Source organism: Capra hircus, chromosome 17 (genome assembly GCF_001704415.2).
Source record: "Capra hircus breed San Clemente chromosome 17, ASM170441v1, whole genome shotgun sequence".
Classification (NCBI taxonomy): domain Eukaryota; kingdom Metazoa; phylum Chordata; class Mammalia; order Artiodactyla; family Bovidae; genus Capra; species Capra hircus.
In genome coordinates, this window is record NC_030824.1 from 24,814,081 (window position 1) to 24,831,099 (window position 17,019).

The window sequence follows — 17,019 nt, forward strand, 5'->3', positions numbered from 1 at the left end:
CCAGGCAGCAAGAATACTGGAATGGGTTGCCATTCCCTTCTCCAGGGGATCTTCCCAAACCAGGGATCGAACCCATATCTCTTATGTCTCTTGCATTGCAGGAGGATTTACTGTCTGAGGCACCAGGGTAAGCCCAATTGCCTTCTAGGAAGTACCAACTGGCGTTCCCACGAACAGCGCCTCTTTCCCTACATCCTCACCAATGTTTGGCAGTATCATTTGTTAAAAATCATAGCCAACATGGTGTGTAAAACAATGGTAACTCACTGCTTTAATTTGCTGGGGTCAGGGTAGGGGGCCAGTGAGTGCTGCTCAGCCACAAACCAGCTGTTTGACCCCGGGCCAGTCACCTAATTTTTCTGTGCCTCAATTTCTTTGATTGTATGGTAAGAATCATATTGTACACTGGTACAGCTCCTGGCTTGTGTGAGCTTGGGATGAGCCCATACATGGAAAGCCCGGAGGACAGCGGCTTATATACAGGACAGTGTAAATATCGATGGGGAAGGTTGCACCTCTCAGGAGTCTGTTCAGTTGGACCCAGTTTCATTACCCTGAGCTCATAGCAGCTCTCTTGAAACAATGTTATTTAATTGTGAGCAACTTTGGTTGCTATGACTTTTACCATTAGGAAGATCTGATCTACATTCCACATTTTACCCAAATGGGTGTTTCCCTAGTAGCTCAGATGGCAAAGAATCCCCCTGCAATGCAGGGATCCAGGTTTGATTCCTGGTCAGGAAGGTCCCCTGGAAAAGGAAATGGCACCCCACTCCAGTATTCTTGCCTGGGAAATTCCATGAACAGAGGAGCCTTGCAGGCTACAGTCCATGGGGTCCCAAAGAGTCAGACATGATTGAGCTACTAACACTTTCACTTTATCCAATAGAGTAGAAAAGACTTTAGGAGACTAACATGAATGGGTAATTTTCAATTGTATGGTCTTTTGGAGTTTGAAAAGCTTCTAATTTTAAAATAATAATAAGATTAATTCATAGATGGATAGTATAATGGATAAAATTATGTTAAAGCAAATACAGCAAAATACTAATTTTAGGATCTAGATGGTGGGCAGACCTATACTGATGGCACAACTTTTTCACTTTTCTATGCGTTTGAAAAAATGTTTTAAAAGTTGTTAATGGGGAGAACTCCTTTTTTGACATTATTTCATTTTTTCACTCTCTGGCCAAGCAGATTTCTGAGTCTCTTTATCTTGATCTGTCTTTCTTGCCTAAGTTCTGAGTGTTAGCGTTATGGGGTCTTGCCTGCAACTCTTCCCCTTTGTACACTAGGTTCCTCAAGCAAGACTAATGGCTCTGGGGCTCGGTCACCCCTCCTCCCCTGGAACCTCCCCTCACCTCTCCAGCACCCACTCCTTCAGTGAGGGCCACCCTGACTCTGACAGCCGTCCATAGCCCTCCCCCCACACACCTGGGTGGTAATTCAAGTTGAACCATTCAAACTGAGGGGCACCATCACCATCAAGAATCTTAAGTTTTATATATGTATACACACACACACACACACACACATAATGGAATACTACTCAGTCATAAAAAACGAAATACTGCCATTTTCAGGAACATGGATGGGCCTAGAGATGATCAAATTCAGTGAAGTCAGTCAGAAGGAGAAAGACAAATATCATATCATATCATTTATATGTGGAATCTAAAAAATTATACAGATCAACCTATTTATAAAACTAAAAGAGTCTCATGGACACAGAGAACAGACTTGTGGCTACTGAATGGAAAAGGGGAGGAGGAAAAATTAGGGGTTTGGGATTAGTAGATACACACTACCGTATATAAAATAGGGGATCTTCCCAATCCAGGGACTGAACTCGGGTCTCCTGCATTGCAAGCAGATTCTTTACTGTCTGAATCACTAGCAAAGCCTGAGATAAACAACAAAGGAACCATACGCAATATCTTGTAATAGCCTATGATGGGGAAGAACCTGAAAAAGAACATATACATGTGTATAGGGCTTCCCCAGTGTCTCAGTGGTAAAGAATTCGCCTGCAATGCAGGAACTGCAAGGGATGCAGTTTCGGTTCCTGCGTTGGGAAGATCCCCGGAGGAGGGCCACGGCAACCCAGTTTCCAGTACTGCTGCCTGGAAAATCCCATGGACACAGGAGTCTGGCGGTCTACAGTCTATAGGATTGCAAAGAGCCGGACACAAAGCAATTTAGCAAGCACGCAAACATATATGTATGTAGGTGAAGTGAGGTGAAAGTCACTCAGTTGTGTCTGACTCTTTGCGACCCCATGGACTATACAGTCCAAGGAATTCTCCAGGCCAGAAGACTGGAGTGGGTAGCCTTTCCCTTCTCCAGGGGAACTTCCCAACCTAGGGATCGAACCCAGGTCTCCTGCATTGCAGGCGCATTCTTTACGAGCTGAGCCACGAGGCATGTACCTATAACTGAATCACTTGGCTGTACACCTGAAACTAACAAGATATTGTGAATCAAGTGTAGTTACATTTTTAAAAAGAGCCTCAAATTCTCCCCCATCCAGCCCCACGCCAACCCTCTCCTGCAGCTCATGGGCTGGAGTTATTTTATTTCCGTGGGCTGAGGGGCATCCCAGCGCTCTCATAGTCTGTGCTGCTGCTTGCCCAGACCACTTCCCCCCAGTCCACAAGAATAGCATAACCCCATCACACATCAGCACTGCAAGCCCTCTCAGGACATGATATCACTAAAGAATCCAGGTCACCCTCTTTCACCACCTGGCTGACCTCAGCTTCCCCCGAGGGAGAATTATTAACAAGACGCGGCCAGGGCAGAGTGAGCCCGGAGCACAGGTGGTTTATTTGTGTGGCTTGAATGTTGGGAATTCCACAGGGGCTCAGACCCCCTCAGGGCCTGCGGACAAGCTCATCACTAAATCACTGGCTCCTGCTTTGGTCACCTAGGTATCCTTTTCCCCATGGCCCCCCTCCCCATTTCCAATAGGATTAGGAGAAGCCACTAAGCATTGTGGGAAACTCCCTCCCGTTGCCTTCTCAGGAGGCTGCGATTATGAAAGCCCTGGCCCAGTGTTTTATTCCACCTATTGACCAAAGAGTCCCCTGCTGTCTTGGGATCCTTCACAGGGCTGAATAGGCTCCAGTTTACAAAAGCGGTCGCGGCAGGGATGTTTTCCACGGTGCCGTCCTACAGGTAACCATTGTCTGCGGATTATTCATGTACTGCGAGCTTTGGAGGCCTGAAGTCGGAAGGGGCCCGCCTTCACAAACGATGATAAACAGCTCTTAAAGGGTCGCACAGGTCAGCGAGAAATGGGATTTGATTGACACAGATTCTATTGACCCAGAGTTTTTAAGAAAACAGTTACCAAGGAGAAAAAGAAGCCACATTCCACAGCTGGGCAAAGAGCCTGGACTCAGGGATTGTGACAGAGCGCCCTCTGCTGCTCATTCAAGGCTCTGCAGACCATGAGAGCAAATCGCAGCGAAAACCCAGGCTTGTGCTATATAATAGTTTCTCACTAGTTATCTATTTTATGTATAGTAAGGCAATGGCACCCCACTCCAGCACTCTTGCCTGGAAAATCCCATAGACGGAGGAGCCTGGTAGGCTGCAGTCCATGGGGTCGCGAAGAGTCGGACACAACTGAGCGACTTCACTTTCACTTTCACTTTCATGCATTGGAGAAGGAAATGGCAACCCACTCCAGTGTTCTTGCCTGGAGAATCCCAGGGACGGGGGAGCCTGGTGGGCTGCCGCCTATGGGGTCACACAGAGTCGGACACGACTGAAGCGACTTAGCAGCAGCAGAAGCAGCAGCAGCAGCAGCAACAGCAGTGCGTATATGTCGATTCCAATCTTCCAATTTATTCCTCCTTCTTGCCCTCAGGTAACCATAAGTTTTGTTTTCTACATCTGTGACTCTGTTTGGTAAATTTAGTTCATTTGTGCCATTTTTTTAAAAGTCCATATATAAGCAGCATCCTATGATATTAGTCTTTCTCTGCCTAAGTGCATTTTTAAGACCACATGAGCGGTGGCTGTTCAACATCCCTGGAAGAGAAGTTCCTCTTGTTATTTCCCAGGACAGTGTGATGGGCCCACTCCCGGGGCATTGATGGTTTGAACAGGTTTCCCAAAAGGGCAACTTTTGGTCAAAAGTTGTTGATCTGCAGATGTTGTCATGAAGCTTCAATACCTTCAGCTTTGGGATAAGCAACAAATATGGAGTGTGACGTGTCCTCCTGGAATGGACCCCCCGCCCCCACAGAGGGTCAGCTCCACGTCCTCCATGGGTACAGTGTCAGCACCCTAGAAGTTTCCCCGACTCCACAGGCACTAGCTAACCCAACATCCTTCTTACCCATGGAGAGACTAAGGTCCAGAGAAGAGAGCAGAGTCAAGGAAAGATACCATCATTGAAGTGACAATGATGGAATGAAACGCGTCTCAGAATTTATGAGAACTAATCATTCAACTGAACTCAATCAAGCTTATTCATCAACAGAGAAGGTAGTGAAAGAAGCGGGTGACGTCATCTGGAAGTGTATTGTTCAAGACTTGTTTCTTTGAGAGAAAGCCAGGCAACTCCCTGTTCAAATGAAAATACATCCCCAGGAGGGTTTTCAGCTCCACCATAGCCAGGGCCGCATCCCAGCATCTCGCTCAATGGAGATACCTGGTCCTTCACCCCTGATACCCAGCTGGTCCCCTGGTTCTGCCCAGTGCCTCCTTGTAAACACATCTGTATCTCTCCTTTCCTCCCAAGCCCATACCTTCATCTTTGGCAAGACCCTCCACAGCCTCAGAGGAGAGGTTCCAGTCTCTGCTTTTACAGATCATACACAGAAAACTCGAAGGGGAGAGCCATCACTGAGAAGGTCAGCGGCATTGTCTGGAAGAGGGCAACGTGGTTCCCCCAGAAGGACCCAGGCTCCTCATCAGCTTCTGCGTGTTGCTTCTCTGTTCAGTGGCTTCCCACGACCTGTCACGTGGACATCTCAGCTCCTCCCTCTGGCTTCTCTATGAAGTGTGGGGCTAAGTGTGAAATGGAAGTGGGGAACAGAAAAAGGGTTGTTAGAGGCACTAAATTATAACACTGCCCCACCTGTGTGGTATCCCTATCAACCCGTCATGGTGTCTTATTTTTTTAGTCTTTTAATTCATGATTATTATTTTTTAATTAAGGCTTAACAATGCTGGAGCTGCAGGAGACATGGGTCTGATCCCTGGTAGATAGATAAAATGATAAAGAAATGGGGGCAAAATATAAACAGTCAATGAATCCGAGTAAAGGATATAGGGCTTCCCAGGTGGCACTAGTGGGTAAAGAACCCACCCGCCAATGCAGGAGCTGTAGGAGATGCAAGTTCAATCCCGGGTGGGGAAGATCCCCTGGAGCAGGAGATGGCAACCTGCTCCAGTATTCTTGCCTGGGAAATTCCATGGACAGAAGAGCCTAGTGGGCTACAGTACACGGGGTTGCAGTCAGACACGACTGAGCACATACATTGCTGTACACTGTTGTGCTAATTACTGCTGTCCAGCAAGGTGATCCAGTTATACAACATACACACATTCTTTTTTATTCTTTTCCATTATGATTTATCACCGGACATTGAATGTAGTTCTCTGTGCTGTACAGTAGAACCTTGTTGTTGATCAGGGCATCTTTACTTGCTATTTAATGTCATGCTTCCTGGGACAGGAAAATACTCTCATGGTGAGAACAGGTCTGCACAGGTTTGGGAGGTCCTGTCCCGTGACTCAGCACGCAGCCCACTTTCCACCAGCCTCTAGACCTGGCCAGGAAACTCAGTCCCTCTTTCCATGGACCCAATAACCCAGCCTACTCTGGACAGTGCCCCCTTAGATGTTGGCATCCTCCATGTAGGGGTGCACTTGGTGCCTGGACAGGGGGCAGGTGAGGGTTCACCCGCCAGCCACTGCCAGGCCCCCCTGAGCCCTGCAGTGTGTGTGCGCCTGACCCTGACACCCTGTGCAGAGCCCAGCCCCGGGGACCACAGGGCAGCAGGCTGGGCATCAGAGTGGAGGTTGGTGGGGAGGGGCCAGGTGTGCAGGCGCTTCCCTGGTAGCCCAGTCATTAAAGAATCTGCCTGCAGTGCAGGAGACCTGGCTTTGATCCCTGGGTCAGGAAGATCACCTGGAGAAGGGAGTGGCTACCCACTCCAGCATTCTTGCCTGGAGAATTCCATGGATAGGAGAGCCTGGCGGGCTACAGTCCACGGGGTCGCTAAGAGTCGGACACGACTGAACGCACAGGTATGCAGGGTGTTGAGGGTGAGGCGTGGCCACCTGAGAACCCATCCAGGGAGGCAGAGGGACCACCTGAGGGCACACAAGCCCGCGGCACTCACTCCATTGTCCCATCAGACCCCACAAGACAACACTCAAGGACAAAATGATTACGAAGTATAAGATGGCAGACGTTATGAGCTAGGTTGTCCCCCTAGATTTCATACGTCAAAGCCCTAAAACCCAGGCCCCCCAAAATCTGATATTATTTGAAAATAGGGTCCTTGTGGATGGAATCAGTTAAGATGAGGTCTGGAGTAGGGTGAGCCCCCTAACCCAACATGACTGCTGTCCTTATGAAAAGGGGGGAATTCAGGCACAGACAGGGTGCAGGAAGGAGACACATGAAGGCATGGGGAACACGGCGGGCGGGGGGGCGGGGGATGGCATCTGCATGCAGGCCGAGGAGAGAAGCTCCGGACAGTCTCCTTCATGGTCCTGGAAGAAGCCAGCCCTGCAGCACCTGCACTGTGAGACGATTCAGTCCTGCTAGTTCAGCCGCCTAGTCTGCAATTCTTTGTCACGGCTGCCCCAGGACAAAGAGACTGCGGCATGTTGAACCCCTAGTGCAGGGCCTCCTGGGTTTGGGGCTTCCAGTGACCATGTGAGTCTCACCCAGGAGGCTGCTGGCTTTTGAGTTTCCACTAGTGAAGGCCTCCCGATTTTTCCTCCTGAGCATGCATTTTCTCTTTTCTACTAATGGCACTCTGATTTGAGGGAGGAGGCACACCCAATATGCTGTGTGCATTTTTTGTGCATTTTGGGGGGGGGTTCCCCAGCTCTGGGCACCAGGATACCCAAGTGGCATCACCATCCCATCTCTCTAGCCAGCTGAGCAGGCACAGAGATGGGAAAGTGACCCACGACCTGGACACTGCATGCATTCCTGCGAGTTTCTCTCTTTTTAAAAAAACTTTATCCATTTATTTTTGGTTGTACGGGATCTTTTGTTACTGTACATGGGCTTTCTCTAGTTGCAGTGAGCAGGGCTTACTCTCTACTTGCGGTGTGCAGGCTTCTCACTGGGGTGACTTCTCTTGTGGCAGAGCACGGGCTCTCGAGCACAGGCTTCAGTAGTTGTGGCACAGGGCTTAGCTGCCCCTCAACATGTGGGGCCTCCCTGGACCAGGTGGATAAGAATCCACCTGCCAATGCAGGGGACACAGGTTCTATCCCTGGGCTGTGGAGCAACTGACTCCATACACCGCAATTGCTGAGCCCTTGAGCCCTAGAGCCCGAGCTCTACAAGAGAAGCCGCCGCAATGAGAAACTCGTGCACCACAGCTAGAGAGTGAGCCCTGCTCACCACAACTAGAGAAAAAAAAACCCTCATGCAGTCAAAAATAAATAAATAATTTTTAAAAAATAAATTAAAAATTAAAATAAAGAAAATTATTCTTTTTAAGTTTGTGCAAGATGGAGAGGAACTCAAAATAGAGTGGAAAAGAGAACACTTGTTGGAAGCTTACTATCTGCACCCTTCAAAAGGATTCATATTTTCAAAATCAATCCCCACTCTTCAAGGAAGGGACGATTATTAATATCACTAGCTCTGATTCATGGATGGGTCAGTCTAAGGAAGGTCCACTCTAGTGGACTCGGGCTGGCATGGGGTTGGAGAGGAACAGGTTATCAAGTTCTGCTAACACTCTTTGCTGGAAAGTTCCATTCAGACCGATATCTTAGCAGCTTCCTATTCTCCACCGTGGGTCTCATCGATCCTGCCACCAATACGGTAACTATTTTATTACTTTGTCACAACACACTTCACCATTATTTATGGGAAGTCCTTCCCTTATATTTCTTTTTTGGCAGAAATGTCCTTTTTAATCTTCCTAGATGAATTCGAGACACACTGGGCAACATTTTCAAAACTAATTGGAGGAAAATTAACTCTTGAAATATTGAGTCTTTCCACCCGGAATTATGATGTCTATCTTCATTTATTTAAAAGTCCTTTTACATCCCTTGTGAGAACTCAGTTTTCTTTAAACAAGCAAACCTCTCCCCTTGCATATTCAAAGAAAAAAAACAAACCTCTCTTAATACCTATGTTATAAAGTCAAAATTGAAGATACTAACCTGTTAGAAATGGGCAATAATGAAAATTGAGATGAAAAAGAACAATCATACCTATAAATTGTGAGCCCCATAAATATCGATCCTTTGATTAAAAGAATAAATAAATGAATCATATCTGTTTATCTCAGGTAAATATATCATTTCTAAAAGGTTTTTTAGCATTTTGAAAAGGACTCCTGACAATTGCACATGATCCCCTCCAAGACCCCAGGCAGGGACCACTCCCCCGGGCTATGTGGCCACTCCCCTGGGCTAAGTGGCCACTCCCCTGGGCTATGTGACGTCACTAAAATGTGGGACAAGCTGTGGCACTGACAACAACCAGGACCCTCAGCAAACTGACTCAGCTCCCAGGCTCTTCCCTGAGGCCATGATAAGTTGCCCTTCCCTTCTTAAGGGACAGAGGACCTGCACGCACGCCTGGGGGCGTCTGCCATCCCCTACCATGGCCAACACTCAGTGTGGGCTGCAAGAAACTAGTAGACAGACGAATGGACAGAGATGTGGTACATATATACAGTGGAATATTGCTCAGTCATTAAAAACAAAACTGGGTCATTTGCAGAGATGCGGATGGACCTAGACACTGTCATACAGAATGGAGTAAGACAGAAAGAGAAAAACAAATATCGTATATTAATGTATGTATGGGGCCTCCCAGTGGTAAAAGATCCACCTGCTAGGCAGCAGACACAGGTTCAATCCCTGGGTCAGGAAAATCCCCTGGAGAAGGAAATAGCAACCCACTCCAGTATTCTTTCATGGGAAATTCCATAGACAGAGGAGCCTGGCGGGCTACATTCCATGGGGTCACAGAGTCAGACACGACTGAACGATGGAGTACACAGCACCGTGTGTAAAATAGCTAGCGAGTGGGAAGCTTCTGTGCAGCACACGGAGCTCAGCTCGGTGCTCTGTGATGACCGAGGGGGGCGAGTCATGTCCTCAGACAGCCCCGCCCCGGCTGGGCTACAGCCCTGCGTCCAGAGCCAGGGCTGGAAGTACTGCTGGCTGAGCACCACCAGCGAGCAGCCACCTCGGTCATTTCAGTCCCGGAGGGGATGCACATTGTCTCTGCTGACCGCCTTCCTCTCTCTGGGCTTGAAACCAGGGGCAATGATTCATCAAATCCACTTTACTTGCCTTTACCGATCAAGGTCATGCGTCTCCTCCAAACATCACGCAGCCTGAACAGGAAGATGCTGCCTTGAATGGTGCCTCAGGAATTCGGAGTCAGCTGTGTCCAATTTCGAGCTGAATCTGGTTAGGACTGGCTGGAACCAACCACCCTCCAGCGGGGCATGTGTGTGTCGCTTGGTGACCTTTTGACATCGAGGGCTGAAATCTCTGCCCTCAGATTGTGCTATGCTGTTCAGTTGCTCAGTCGTGTCCAGTTCTTTGTGACCCCGTGGACTGTAGCCTGCCAGGGTCTTCTGTCCATGGGATTCTCTAGGCAAGAATACTGTGGTGGGTTGCCATTTCCTCCTCCAGGGAATCTTCCCAACCTAAAGATCAAACCCATGTCTCCTGCGTGTCAAGCTGATCCTTTACCACTAAGCCACCCGGGCAGCCTCGGTGCTAGGCGCATCTGTTTTTGAATGTTGCTTTGAGGTTAAAGCGTCTGCCTCCAATGCGAGAGACCCAGGTTCGATCCCTGGGTCAGGAAGATCCCCTGGGTCAGGAAGATCCCCTGGAGAAGGAAATGGTAACCCACTCCAGTATTCTCGCCTGGAGAGTCCCATGGATGGAGAAGCCTGGTAGGCTACAGTCCACGGGGTTGCGAAGAGTCGGACACGGCTGAGCGACTCCACCCTCACCTAGCTTTGCCTGCAGAGAGCCACGATGATGCTCGTCTTTTCAATCACCTTCCCCACACTCCCCACACCTGGTCCCACCCAGCTGCTGTATTCTTCATTCCTTAAGTGCTCCAGTCCCTCACCTTCCGGGAGGAGGACCTGAGACTTGCTCTCTCGTCCCCTCACTTGGCTGCCTTGCAGACAAACCCCTTCTTTGAGCAAACCTCGGGGCTCATGTTTTGACTGCTGCACATCGGGCAATGGGCTCTTTGCCGCCAGGCAGCACGTTTTGTTCCCGGCACAGCGCTGGGTGCTGGGTAATGGGAATTGGCGATATGACAATGGCCACAGAGAGGAGTAAAAGGGACTCGCACCGTGAAGGCCAGGACGGTGGCCCTGCAGGCAGGAGTGAGTGTGTGCGGACTCCTCGCAGTAGGGGCTGCCCCATCCACTGGCCTCAACTGGGCCCCACTGCCCTCGGTGGTTTACAGCTCTGTCCCGAGGTCTTCAGGGCCCATGTGTATCCCTAACCCAGCGTGAAGACAGGAGACGTGGCCTCTGAAAGGTGATTCCCAGAGAGACTGTGAGGGAATTTCAAGGTGCCTGGGAAAGATCCGGGAGGAGGTAAGGTCACTTCCAGACACCTCCAATCATGGTGAGATAGACTCAGGTGGGGCCTCCAGAAAGACTCAGGATGGGAAAATGTTGGGCGTCATGTGTAGCTACAAATACGTGGGAAGATTCGGAGACCAAGAAATTGTAAACCAGTTCCTACTGCAACAAGAAAACATATATATATGCACACATACACATAAGCATATACATACATATAAACATATATATGCATATACATACATATAAATACACACGTATACATATACATACACATATACCATACACATAAATGCGTACCTACATGTACACATACACATGCAATATGTATACACTATATGTAAAGAAAAGAGGTTGGGTTTTCACCAGTATTCCCACTCCTGGGCATATATCCAGAGAAAACTCTTAATTTGGAAAGAACATATACATGCAACCTTATATTCATAGCAGGACTATTCACAATATGGAAGTCACCTAAGTGTCCATCAAAAGAGGAATGGATGAAGAAGATGTAGTATATATATATATATGATGGAATATTACTCACATAAAAAGGATGAAGTAATGCAGCAATATGGGTGGGCCTAGAAACGATCACAGTATTTCAGACAAGACAAATATGATATCACTTATATACAGAATCTAAATAAATGACACAAATTTATTTATTTATGAAAAAGAAACAGATTCACAGACATAAGAATTATGGTTACCAAAAGGGGCTTGGCAGGAGGGATAAATTAGGAGTTCAGGATTAGCGGATAGACACTACTATATATAAAATAGATAAACAAGGATCTTACTGTATGGTATAGGGAACTGTGTGTTATAGTAAACACACAGGAAAAGAATATGAAAAAGGAATAGACTAGGAAAAGGAATATTAAATATGAATAGGAAATAGGAAGAGAATATGAAAAATAATATATACATGCATGTCTGTGTATACTGAATTCTTTTGTGGTTCACCAGAGACTAACACAGTGTTGTAAAGGCAAGGATACTCTTCTCTCTCACAGGAAATCCCGTCCAGTGCCCCCTCATGCAGCCCTGGGGAGCCAACACTTAATTCAGACCCCTCCTGAGTGGGCTTTCATGGAACTGGGGAGGAGAGTGATGGACTCAGATGCTGTGATTCAGGGTGTCCTGGGCCAGTTCCCTGAGCTGAGCCCACATTAATGCATTTTACTCAGAAAGCCCATCTATTCACAGGCATGACTGTGATATCTACGTGTGCCCAAACCAGGAATTCCTCCCAAACTGAGAACAATCATACTTGGATTTTTTTGGTTTTTAGAACTCAATGGGAAAGAAAGTATAAGACAGCAAGAGGTTAAGAGAGGCCTGTTCACAACCTGAAAGTAGAGTTATTTTATTTGGTGGGAATGTTTAGGACTCCAAGCCCGGCAGACAGCATCTCAGTAGCTCTGAGAAAACTGCTTCAAGGAGGCAGGAGGCTATATACAAGTTTGCAACAAGGGGAGCAGGCAGTGAACATCAAAGATCAGGTATCAAGTTAAGGAATGTAGCATTCTATGTATGGGAAGACGGCAGCCTCTGGGCTCACTGAATTCACTCCTTTCCCATGCACCTCAGCTATCTGGGGCCAATCATGTTTCCTTGCTCACCTTGCTTCTTGCAAGGCTGCTTGTTCACCAGCTCCTCAGCAATCACTGTGAGGGATGGAGGCATCTGCTGGATCACAGCTTGGGTAGCCCCCATTCACATTTGGAGGCCAGAAATCGCTGATGGTTGTGACATTTCTTGTTTATTGATGTGGTAGGAGATATTTTCATTTCACAAGCCTGAGGGTTTCCCTCCTCCCTTGATGTCTTGCAAGACAAGATACTGCCCAGGCATTGATGCTCAGGCTGTCAGTCCTTTAAAGAGGCGGAGAAGAGGATGTTCCCTGTGCTCTTTGTTTGTTATCTTTTTTATTGAAGTATAATTGATTTACAATGTTGTGTTAATTTCTGCTCTAAAGCAAACTGATTCAGTGATTTATATATGTATGTATGTATGTGTGTGTATATATATATAAGGTCCGTCTAGTTAAGGCTATGGTTTTCCCTGTGGTCATGTATGGATGTGAGAGTTGGACTGTGAAGAAGGCTGAGCACCGAAGAATTGATGCTTTTGAACTGTGGTGTTGGAGAAGACTCTTGAGAGTCCCTTGGACTGCAAGGAGATCCAACCAGTCCATTCTGAAGGAGATCAACCCTGGGATTTCTTTGGAAGGAATGATGCTAAAGCTGAAGCTCCAGTACTTTGGCCACCTCATGCAAAGAGTTGACTCACTGGAAAAGACTCTGATGCTGGGAGGGATTGGGGGCAGGAGGAGAAGGGGACGACCGAGGATGAGATGGCTGGATGGCATCACGGACTCGATGGACGTGAGTCTGAGTGAACTCCAGGAGATGGTGATGGACAGGGAGGCCTGGCGTGCTGCGATTCATGGGGTCGCAGAGTCAGACACAACTGAGCGACTGAACTGAACTGAACTGAACTGATATATATACTTTTTCCATATTCTTTTCCATTAGGGTTCACCCCCAGACATTGAATATAGTTCCCTGTACTATACAGTAGCACCTTGTTGTTGATCCATCCTATATATAGCAGTTTGCACCTGCTAGCCCCGAACACCCAGTCCTTCCCTCCTCCCAATCCCTTAGCAACCATAAGTCTGTTCTCTGTGTCCACGAATCTGTTTCTGCTGTGTCAATAGGTTCATTTGCTTTCCTAAAACTGACACAGACTTGTAATTAACATAATACCATGTCTGTCGCATCCAACAAAATTAATCATCTCACAGGCACTCCATAGTCAAATTTATCCGATTAGCTCAAAAACATTTACCTTTGATTTTGCTCAAATGAGGACCACATGTTACACTGATGTTTATTTCTCTGAACTCTTCCTTTCCTACAGATGCATCAACCTTAATTAATCAGAAATATATCAAAAGAGGGGCTTCCTGTTGGTCCAGCGGCTAGAACTCCAAGCTCCCAATGCAGGAGGCCTGGGTTTGATCCCTGATCAGGGAACTAGATCCCACATGACACAACTAAGAGTTCGAATGCCACAACTAAGACCTGGTTCAGCCAAATAAACAAACAAGGCAAAAAAAAGAGAGAGAGAGAGAAAGAGAGATGCATCAAAAGAGCAAGCAGGCAGGATTTTAAACAAATGAGGGTCCTATCACGGTGAGGGGAGTGGGATTAGAAGGCACTGCCTGCACCGCATTGCCCCTTTCTTCTTTGCAAATAAATAAACCATCCCCTGGAGGGTCACAAAGACCTTGGTGAATCTTGCTTACATGAAATGGTCACAGATTATCAATAGATTATCAATCTCCTCTGTAGCTGGGAGATGGGTAATTATCACGGCTCTGCTGACTCCTTGGGGGAACTCCCCCAGGTATCATGTGGGTAAAAAGATGAGTAGGATGTGCTGCAGTGAGGAGACTGGGATGTACACCCCACGACCCCACTCCCCAGTCCCCCTGCATGTGTCCCTAGGCCTTGGGGTTTATCCTTAAATCAGTTCATTCTTTCTTCCACAATGCAAATATAAAGTCAAGTGTGGCAAGTCATAGAAAAAGAAATGTATTAACTGTTCTGCAAATTCAGAGAATTAAGAGCTCCTAGTGTAACCTACGGAGAAGGCAATGGCAACCCACTCCAGTGTTCTTGCCTGGAGAATCCCAGGGACGGGGGAGCCTGGTGGGCTGCCGTCTCTGGGGTCGCACAGAGTCAGACACGACTGAAGCGACTTAGCAGCAGCAGTGTAACCTAGGGCTTCCCAGGTGGCCCTAGTGGTAAAGAACCCACCTGCCAATGCAGGAGACGTCAGAGATGCAGGTTCAATCCCTGGGTCAGGAAGATCCCCTGGAGGAGGGCACGGCAACCCACTCCAGTATTCTTGCCTGAAGAACCCCATGGACAGAGGAGCCTGGCGGGCTTTGGTCTATAGGGTCACAAAGAGCTGGACATGACTGAAATGACTTAGCCTAGCCTAGTGTAACCTATGTGGGTGCCAGGGCCCTCGTGGAAGATGCTCCTCATGAACTAGGCAGAATAAAAAGGAATTCCAATCTTTAGTCATGCTTCTAGAAAAAGATTTCAGGCATTTCATTCATAAACCATAACAATCTTGTTGAATTACTTGTTAAATCTACTATTTATTCTGGAAGAGTTTCAGATTTGGAGACATTGTGGCTATTCCTATGAGCATCTTCTTTCCTTCTGAACCCAATTCTCTACACTTAGACACCTCTCACTGACTCCCTACCCCAGCCCACCTCCCCTGGAAAATATCCTTTCTGTTACAGCAAAAACAGAACTGAGTGAACAGCCTTTGGCACATACCAGCCAAACAGTCTTGGAAGAGTTATGCAATCTTGATTATTCCTTAGCTGTTACTAACACACACTTGTAGCTGCACTTGTCCATCATAAAGCTAATTACCCTGACTCCATTTAGATTATACACTGCACCTGGCATCTTCTCCCCCTACCCTCTCTTGTAGCATTCTGCATTTCAGAAAGAAAGTACAGGCTGATAACTTCAGGGATACCAGACCTGGCTGCTGAGTTGCCCGATGCCAGCTGTGGTTGTTTTGAAATCTTGAAACAGAAAAAAAAAATGCAAAACCTTCATGAGGATATAAAACCTCTCCCTATTCCCCAGAGAAGGAGGCACAGTTCTTGAGGTGATAGCCTCCTGTGTTCTCCTCCTTGCCTGGCAAAAAGAATAAAGCCACTCTTTTCTATTTCCTCCAAATGCTGCCTCCGTATTTCTATTCGGCATCGGTGGACAGGGAATTAAGGTTTTGGCAACCTTCCTAGCACCCAGCTTCCGGAAATTGTGAGTCCTTCTTTCTTGGTTTACTCTCCCGTTCAACTACTGCAGCGGCCCCTGGGTCTTTTTCTGTTTTCTATCCTGTTTCTTCACGAGTTTCACCCTAGTTTTCCCTCCCATGGAATGTGCTAGAATCAGCTCAACACGCAAGCCACTCCCCTCTCTTCCTGTCTCTTCCCTTCTCTCCACCCATTGCCCTGTGTTCTGCATCATGAAAAAGATGACAAACCAATAGGAAGGCACATCCTCTTAGAGGTGGAGGAAGCAGGCAGAGTCAAATTCTCCCCTGTGGGTGGCATGGCGGGTGGTCTGACTGCTGCAAGTACTCACTTTTTGGCGGACTGTGTCTGTTCATGAAAAGTGCCCAGTCTGAACAGCCCTGGAGATGCCCTCGGTTGGAGGGATCATCCCAATTCCACACATCACGGTCCCAGGAACTGGACAGGGAGATTCTGCCTTGAGGTTAGATCTGCAGGAGACCTCTCCCCAAAAAGAGGATGTCTGCATGGCTGATGTTACTTCTGCTGAGACGTTGCCCAAAATACTCTGCTCACTACTCTGCTTTGCAGTCTGACTACTGGAGTAAGGGCTTCTGACGAGCGTCAAGTGGGTGTGCGTGAAGCGTGTCACCGTATTTTGAACAAAGCAGCTGTGGCCACAGGAAGCTGTTCACTGTGGAACACTGGTCTCCTCACTGAGGACAGAAACCTCTTAGCAGTTGCCCTTCAACCAAAGCATCAGAGCCACTCCCAGTTTCCTGGGTCCTGTGGCAAGCACTTTATTTATTTATCCAGGGATCTCCAGTTTATATCAGACATGGCTTTCTGATAAAAACATCCCTACTAACAGACATTTCTCCAAGGAAGACATACAGATGGCCAACAGGCCCATGAAAAGATGCTCAATGTCACTAATTATTAGAGAAATGCAAATCAAAACCACAGCGAAGTATCACCTCACAACCAGTCAAAATGGCTATCATTAAAGTCTACAAATGAAAAATGCTGGATGGGGTGTGGAGAAAAGGGAACCCTCCTACACTGTTGGTGCAGCCACTATGGAGAACAGCATGCAGGTTCCTCAAAACACTAAAAATGGAATTACCACGCTGCTGCTGCTAAGTCGCTTCAGTCATGTCCGACTCTGTGTGACCTCATAGACGGCAGCCCACAAGGCTCCCCCGTCCCTGGGATTCTCCAGGCAAGAACGCTGGAGTGGGTTGCCATTTCCTTCTCCAATGCATGAAAGTGAAAAGTGAAAGTGAAGTCGCTCAGTTGTGTCCGACTCTTCGCAACCTCACGGACTGCAGCCTACCAGGCTCCTCCATCCATGGGATTCTGCAATCCCACTCCTGGGCATATATCCAG